This window comes from Schistocerca americana, chromosome 3 (assembly GCF_021461395.2).
Source record: "Schistocerca americana isolate TAMUIC-IGC-003095 chromosome 3, iqSchAmer2.1, whole genome shotgun sequence".
Taxonomy (NCBI): Eukaryota; Metazoa; Arthropoda; class Insecta; order Orthoptera; family Acrididae; genus Schistocerca; species Schistocerca americana.
The window spans coordinates 145,776,512-145,785,647 of NC_060121.1; the positions used below are offsets into that span (position 1 = coordinate 145,776,512).

At 45.0% G+C, this 9,136-nt stretch overlaps 1 non-coding gene across 1 annotated transcript; it reads right to left on the bottom strand.

Annotated features, from left to right (window-relative positions):
• Positions 1 to 2,753: 2,753 nt before the first annotated feature.
• Trnas-cga lies at positions 2,754 to 2,829 on the bottom strand. Its single transcript has one exon. It is a non-coding gene; the product is annotated as a tRNA-Ser (tRNA).
• Positions 2,830 to 9,136: the final 6,307 nt, after the last annotated feature.

Consider the following 9,136-nt stretch of genomic DNA (forward strand, 5'->3'; position numbering starts at 1 on the left):
ATACTTTTAATGAACGGTTGAAATACATATTTTTAACAGTGCTGGTACAACGGATCCAAGCCCACGTCCGTTCGCCACCACTTTCCGAAACAAAAGGCTGAAGATACCTGATTTAGCAAATTGAAGAGCGTATTTCTTACTTTGTATCATACAGATATTTAACGATGTATCAAAACACTATCCTTGCCACAAAACAACTCGTTAATTTACCTTTGGCGGTGTCTTTCGTTTATAGCTCATTCAGTTACATTAGCTTATATATATGACATGAAAAGAAAGAAAAAATAATACGATTCAATACAGAACTTCCTCATTATTGTGTAGATTTACAGTAATGTTACAACAGTAATGTGAAAACAATTTCAAATATGAAATCATTAAATCCGAAAATGCTATAACTTGATAACAAAAAACACACACGGCAGCTATAAAAAGGAAAGGCAACTACGACACAAGATTGAAAGATAAATAAAATATATATGGAACGGTATATTACCGGTATACATTTAAACTATGTTTATCTGGGAGATACTTATTAAGCGACCGCACACGACAATTGGCATTGAAGCGGACACACGTCGGGCGCGGGTACAACGGTATCGAGATATTTCTAGCTTATTTCTAACAGATGCAGATCGGCCTGTTTGTTCTGCATAATGACTATTCGCCGTTAAACATGGCGCACGATTTTTGAACTGAAGCTTTATTCATCACATTTGCGTAAACTTCGGTTATCTGTCTTTAAATTTTGTTAGGTTAGACTTTTCTTTTGTATTCAGAAACCGTATTACACTAAGAACCTCACACTTGACGGGATGTTTATTTTTGTCAAGAATTTTAAAATCGCACAAATAAACAGGAAAAAGCGTACTTCTTGCTCACTGTTAGCGCCAGACTCGTATCAACGATCAGGATACTGACAAGGGAACCTCCCCATCGCACCCCCCTCAGATTTAGTTATAAGTTGGCACAGTGGATAGGCCTTGAAAAACTGGACACAGATCAATCGAGAAAACAGGAAGAAGTTGTGTGGAACTGTGAAAAAATAAGCAAAATATACAAACTGAGTAGTTCATGTCAAGATAGGCAACATTAAGGACTCTGGGACCGCAGCAGCGCCGTGGTCTCGTGGTAACGTGAGCAGCTGCGGAACGACAGTTCCTTGGTTCAAATCTTCCATCGAGTGAAAACTTTAATTTTTTATTTTCAGTTTATGTGACAAACTCTTATGTTTTCATCACTTTTTTGGGAGTGATTATCACATCCACAAGAAAACCTAAATCGGGCAAGGTAGAAGAATCTTAATACCCATTTGCCAAGTGTACAAGTTAGGTGGGTCGACAACATATTCCTATCATATGACGCACATGCCGTCACCAGTGTCGTATAGAATATATCAGATGTGTTTTCCTGTGGAGGAATCGGTTGACCTATGACCTTGCGATCAAATGTTTTCGGTTCCGATTGGAGAGGCACGTCCTTTCGTCTACTAATCGCACGGTTTTGCGATGCGGTCGCAAAACACAGACACACAACTTATTACAGTGAACAGAGACGTCAATGAACGAACGGACAGATAATAACTATGCAAAAATAAAGAAAGTAAAATTTTCACTCGTGGGAAGACTTGAACCAAGGACCTCTCCTTCTGCAGCTGCTCACTCTACCACGGGACCACGGCGCTCCTGAGCTCACGTTCTCCTTTATGTTGCTTATGTGGCCAAGACTGATGACCAGTTTGTATATTTTGCTTATTTTTTCACAGTTCCACACAACTTCTTCCTGTTTTCTCAATTGATCTGTGTTCAGTTTATCAAGGCCTATCCACTGTGCCAAGTTATAACTAAATCTGAGGGGGGTGCGATGGGGAGGTTCCCTTGTGAGTGACATAACGGCGGTTGTGATGAAACATAACGCGCCTCATCAGATCGAAACGTTCTTTACTTTTAGACTCAGTCTCGTACATTTATTAATAATAATTGCACGTGAGTGCAACATTTGAAATTACGGGTTGTGTTTTTTTGTTTTTAAGCGTCTTTTTCCGCAATGGCAGTTACACTACTAATATAGGTTATATACAGCCTTTTGCTACTGTAATAAAGGTCTTATTCAGATAATATGCGTTTCCCTTTGTTTTAAGGCATACTCAGTGCAGCAGTCCGTCTTTTGTTTTGCTTTGAGTATAAAAGAGCATGGATAGATGCCACGAGCTATTCACACCGTACTAAAATACGTACATGGAAGCAGGCATGAAAATAATCGGACCCAGTAACAAAAAACATCTACTTGCACTGCGATAAAATTTTCAAATAGGAAAGCCAATCACAGAAATGAAACAGATAATAAATGACCAAAGACACACACACAACAGTTGAAAAATATAAACGCACTCTCAGAAAAATAGCAGAGGCCTCTACAACCATCAAAACAAAAGAGGATCGCATCTCGCAACATCAGAACAATGTACACGAAGAAGGCCAGTGCGAATGACCACAGGTTTGTTTGATCCATGGGAAGAGATCATGAAGATGCTGAAGAAAGTGGCAGGCGCTTGGAGATAACCGCAAACTATCCCGAGGAAGTTTGTTTAGAAATTTACAAGAGCCAATTTTAAATGATTAATCTAGGTATATACTACAAACCCCTAACCATCGCCCCCGTAGAGATCGTGAGTACAGGATTAGACAAATTTGAGAGCCCACAGAGGCGTTTAAACAGTCATGCTTCTGAAACTTCCTGGCAGATTAAAACTGTGTGCGGACCGAGACTCGAACTCGGGACCTTTGCCTTTCGCGGGCAAATGCTCTACCAACTGAGCTACCCAAGCACGACTCATGCCCCGTCCTCACAGCTTTACATCTGCCAGTTACCTCGTCTCCTACCTTCTCGGTCCGGCACACAGGTTTAATCTGCCAGGAAGTTTCATATCAGCGCGCACTCCGCTGCAGAGTGAAAATCTCATTCTGGAATCATGCTTCTCGCGATCCACTCGTTAATGGAAAGGGGAACCCTAACGACTGGTACGATGGTATGGACACTCCGCCATGCACTTCACAATGGTTTGCAGAATATGGATGTAGACGCAGAAGAAGAAACAGTGGTGCATCTGCTACTGCATTCTGCTGGTGCAGGAAAGCAGTTTGGAGGTGAAACAGTAGGGGGATTCAGAAACAAGAAAATGCAAAATAGTTGGTGGAGGACATTTGCGGCTACATAGGGACGAAAAGATTAACAGAAGATAGGGAGGCCGAGCGGTTCTAGGCGCTACAGTCCGGAGCCGCGCGACCGCTACGGTCGCAGGTTCTAATCCTGCCTCGGGCATGGATGTGTATGATGTCCTTAGGTTGGTTAGGTGTATGTATTTCTATGTCTAGGGGACTGATGACCTCAGAAGTTAAGTCCCATAGTGCTCAGAGCCATTTGAACAATTTTTTGAAGATAGGGAAAGACGAACAGGAACAAACCAGTCGAAAGAGCGACGACCTCAAAAGCAAAGAGAAAAGTCACACTGCTAGAGTTTCGGCGTCAGTGGGACTGGGATGGCGGCCGGAGAGAAGCCTGTGGGGAGTTGCTGGAGTCGGTCAAGTGGGTGAGCGGAGCAATGTTTCCGGCCGAGCACTTGTCGGGCGAGAGCAGAGGCGGCTGTCCGAGCGCTGAGTGTTTACACCGCGCCGGCCGGTCGATATTCGCCAAGGCGGGCCGGCTGGCTCTTGAACCGGCCGCGGTCGAGTGGACGCCGCCCTCGAGGGCGCGCCAAACTGTCTGGCCAAAGTGATTCCCGGCCGGGGTAAACACGGCCCCGCGAACAGCCGCCCGTAATCCCCAGCGCTTTTCTCGCCTGTTCCGCGCTGCGGTCGTAGCCCCACACCGCCGCTTCGCCCTCTCCACTGCCTCGAGGACTCTACGTACTGAACTTGTGTTGAGGGTACCATATCCTTGGCACCAGCCGAACATGGGCGTCCGAGTCTTTATTGTCCGGAGCTCTTTTTTATTTATTTATTAAGACGGAGAGAGCTGTCTAAAAAAAAAAAATGGTTCAGTCCACTAGAACTTAGAACTACTTAAAACTAACTAACCTAAGGACATCACACACATCCTTGCCCGAGGCAGGATTCGAACCTGCGACCGTAGCGGTCCCGCGGTCCCAGACTGTAGCGCCTAGAACCGCACGGCCACTCCGGCCGGCAGAGCTGTCTCGCGAGGGAGCTTGTGCACTTCACAACTACAGGTTTGGCAGCACTGTTTACTCGGTTTTAGGTTGGGAGAAAGGGAAATTTTGAATTTATTGTCTGTTGAATGATATATTCTCCGGTTTCCAGCCATATCAAGTGGTTTTGTTCCACAACCTTTCGGCCAAGTACTCTTTGGCGTTTGTCAAGAGGAATTACTATTGGTTGACCGCTGGTACGCCCTTATGTACTCCTGCTGCCGCGGGAAATACGGGCCCCGCAACGAAGTTGTGACGTCACACTAGTCGCCTTACCCGACATACATCTCGAAAGCTCGGCTATGTCCGGGGCCAATCAGTGTAGCAATGAAAAGGCACGCAATGGAGTCCTTAACTTTTGTCACATGTTACTGAGAGCACGAGTCTGTCTAAACGCGCAGCTACGAAGTTTAAAAATGGTCTCAAATAGTAATTCGCTTTCTGCTGCAGCTCGTAACACCTATATTGTAACGTGCACTACCTATCTTTCTGGTGGACCTCGAGCTGCCGGCTGTGACGTCACTGGTGTCCGCGGTAACCACATATATGGCATACGTTGATTCCGCATTCGATGTGCCTGCTTCAGCTTCGCGATCGCTGAATCCCTCGGCACTGTGAACTCTTGGCCACTATCTCTACTAATGGTGTCAAGAAAATGGTTCAAATTGCTCTGAGCGCTATAGGACTTAACTTCTGAGGTCATCAGTCCCCTACAACTTAGAACTACTTAAACCTAACTAACCTAAGGACATCACACACATCCATGCCCGAGGCAGGATTCGAACCTGCGACCGTAGTGGTCGCGCGGTTCCAGACTGTAGCGCCTAGAACCGCTCGGCCACTCCGGCCGGCAATAATAAGGAGTGTGGTACTATCCCGGCATTTGTCTTACAGGCGAGGTATACCCTTTTAAAGCCTCACTTGGGAATGTCTTGAGAACAGTATGCCTAAACGATATTTTTTTTTCTTTTGTTTAAGAGATGGTTGATGTTGATGGCTAATCATGTTTGCTGTCCGTCTTTTGTTTTTATTATGTATCGGGCTGGTGTATGCGGTGGGTAATCGTACTGAAATTTTAGGCTGAGTCAATTTTAAGACTTTTACATTGGCTATTTCGTATGTGGCATAGACCTTGTGCCTATTCCTGGGATTCGTCTTTCTGTGCTGAACAGTTTTTTTGGTTGGTTTGGGTTAGCCATCTAGACAGGCACTGCATATTCGAGAACTGATGTAATGAAGATCTTGCATGTGTGAGCTAATGTTTCGTTTCATGTGCCGTTAATGCGTCTTTTAATTAGTTTGAAAAGTCCGAGTCGTCGTCTTCATTTATCTATGGGGTTGCTCATGTGAGGATTCCAATATATTGTAGTACCAGTAGTCACTCCGAGACATTTAGCTTTCGTTTATGCAGTTATTTCTTCTCCCCAAGACTTTATGCTTCCTGTTGTTTATGTTATATTTCTTGTACTATTTTGTTTGAAGATACCAGGTTGACGTTTTTTGGCTGTATAGATTATATAAGAGCCATTTTTGTAGTTCGCTGATGTATCACATGTTCTTTTGTTTTATGCCTGTTGTTGCTCTTTCGTGACATTGATATGCGTTGTCATAGCGCATAACGCTAAAAGTCCGTCCTAGTGAGTTGGGCGATGTATATCGTCAGCTTGTAGTCTACCCCAGATGTTACATGGTCTGGGATACTGTATGCTAATGGGGACAAGATGACTCTCGGTGGTACTCTAGCTTCTGCGAAAAAAAATCTCATGATGTTTGTCGCCCACTATGACGGTTGTGGGCCTATCATCTAGGACTGACTTGAGAATTGCGCGTTATGGTCAAGAATTTCGAAAGTGATTTGTTTGTATTATAGTCCAGAGTGCCACACCGTGTCGAATGCCTGCTCTGTATCTAAATATAAAACTGATGGGCAGTCTGTAAGGTAAGCCTATATTGCTATTGCGATATTCTCAGTACAAGGCTGAAACGTCCCCTTAGAAAAATTAGTGAATTACTGTGCTGATAAATCTCTTACATTATTTGATTTTCAAACAACTGAGCAGAACTGAACGTACTCAGACATTTCGCTCTTTACCTATTCTGGTCGTCACTAAACTGACACACAATATTTTTAGCGCAACGCACTCTGACTTTCAAAAATCCCTACAAAAGAATGGCCCTGACTAACATTAACCTATACATTTCACAAATCACTTACCTCACAAAAATCTTCGTTACTCGAACTACTGCAATACTGCGAGCGCCACTACTGCCAGCTAAATAAAAGATTCAAACTACTGAAGGCACTAACTACTGATAGACATAGTTAGCAAATGAAAGATTTTGATAGAGAACAAACAATGTATTTACCTTAATAGTGTTCAAAAGCCATAATATATATAGCAGTTCATGACATCCAGTCTTACAAATGTACTGTCTCTGATGGACACGCGTCCAGATCATCCGCTCTCAAAAATCCGCCATCTCACTTCCCCACATCCATCACTGTGGGCGGCTCACCTCCAACTGTGCAACGCTACGCGCTGTTAACATCCAACAGCCCAACACTACAATGGCAGACAACAATGCAAACTAGCCACAGACTGGACACAGCACAGCCAGGTATTTTCATACAGAGCGCTATGTGGCGTTACCAATATAAAAACCTAAACAGCCTACTTACAAGACCAATGACAGAATGCACTCTCCTACAGTCGGCTTGTGTATCTGGAATTATCTTTTGTTCTTCAGAAAGGCGTCGTATAGCGATAATTTCGGAAGAGTTTTGTTTCCATGTGTATTAAAACTGCTGACAGATAACAGAAGTCAGTCAGTTTAATACACTTATTTTTCCCACGATTCCTTCACAACCGGAGGATGTGTGGGTCTACGACTGAACTGGAACGAATCCTAAAAATGGTTCAAATGGTTCTGAGCACTATGGGACTTAACATCTAAGGTCATCAGTCCCCTAGAACTTAGAACTACTTAAACCTAAGTAACTTAAGGACACACACATCCATGTCCGAGGCAGGATTCGAACCTGCGACCGTAACGGTCGCACGGTTCCAGGATGTAGCGCCTAGAACCGCTCGGCCACTCCGGCCGGCAACGAATCCTACTCCGCCGTAAGACATATGTAATTATTGACAGTGAAAATTTAAGAATATATTGCATGGAGAGCGATGTTGCATATGCTAACAGGAAGTGTACTTCCTGCTACATTTCACAAAAGAACGAGAGAGCTACTGTTTTTGATCCATTTGACGCACGTTAAAACGTGGTTAGCTCACAACTGTGATTAGAACTGGCGCCAGACTTTCGAATGGTGCTACGCTTCCTCAGAGTCAAATAAACTGTTCAAAACTTTAGCTCACCTTGTCTCATCCGATACTTCGTTGTATTGCTAAGTAATTCATTTATCCCAAAACCGATGTTGTTCTTACTCATCAACAGTTGAATTGGAAATAGCTGCTGCATCAGAATGTGAGCGCACCTGTCGCCCCGTTTCACTTGGTTTCGATGTCGCCGGTCCTTGCACTGGCCAACGGCATGACGTAGAGCGCAGAAGGAGCAATGTGCGCAGTAGCTCGTTTGGTTGTGGCCAGGTCTCGGAAATTGTGTTCACGAGGTGTTGCGGCCGCTGGCCTTTCCGTGTGCCACCACGACAGGGTTATAACGTGCGTACCTCGACTCTAGGATGACCACCGATTCCAATGTCGCTACGTGCACGGGCTCTAGCTACTGTCGTGAGTTGTAACAACGCCGGGTAGGCCACGGTGATGAAAATGTTCCTCTAATCCAACGCTGACACCCAATAAATGGCGTTTACCCACGCAACCTGCTACCACCGCTTCGCCTTGGGTTACAGAAGGCATCGCCTTCCCGTCGTCTGTCTTCAGTGGGCACAATGATTAACACTGGCGCTGTAACATATTCACTGGAACGCTGAAGCACGAAAAAGATATCATTTTTGGTTATTTGGGAGTTAAAGGACTAAACAGCGAGATCATCACTCCCTCGGCTAAGAGAGATTTAATCGTTGCCTAGTGACGACAATCGGAATGTTAACTGAGTTATGATAGCGCGTACGAGTGGTAAAATCGAGACCTTGAAATCAGTTTTGATGCCAGAGCTGAGACGGGCGGGTACGTAGGTTAGAACAGACTATGGGTCTCCCTGGGCTCATCTGCAGAAACAGAAACCCCACCCGCGTCCAACCCTCCATCAACCCGATTAAGGGGTGAAGACGGCTACAGGGTAAAGAATTTCTTCTATCCGGGAGATTCGCAATAATGAAAGTGAGAAGGCTAAAAACGTGACAGACATCGATTGGAACGACAATAATAAAATAAGGTGAGAGAAATGATCGGGTCACTGGGTGGGTGGGGGTAGCCATGTCTCCGGGACTGTGCATGCGATGGGGGCCGACCTTCCCACAGCCGTCCCACCCAAATGTAGCCTGGGTTGGTGGGTTGCTGTACAAGAGGACGCACGCCACTGGCCAGATCCCAGTACCACGAAAACCACATGCGGCGATGCTTCTCACCTACCTATAGTGCGCACTCAGGCAGTTGTGATACGTTTGCCACTGTCTCTCACTGGTGAACAATACAGCATCTACGACGATGTGTGACTTCATCACCGAGATAATGCAGCACTCCAATGCTCGGGCACTTAGCGGTGATCTATATACTTGTACATTACAAACCACCGCATGGTGCGTGGCGCCGGACACGTTGTGCCAGTAGTAGTGATTTCGCTTCAGTCACAAATAGGGCGAGGGAGAAACGGCTGTTCGTATACTTCCGTACCAGCACTAATATCTTTTATCTTACGTTCGTGGTGCTTACACGAAATACCACGTTGGCGGCAGTAGGATAGTTCTGCAACAGCATCGATGCCGGTCCTCGAAAATAACGTCGCGTTATG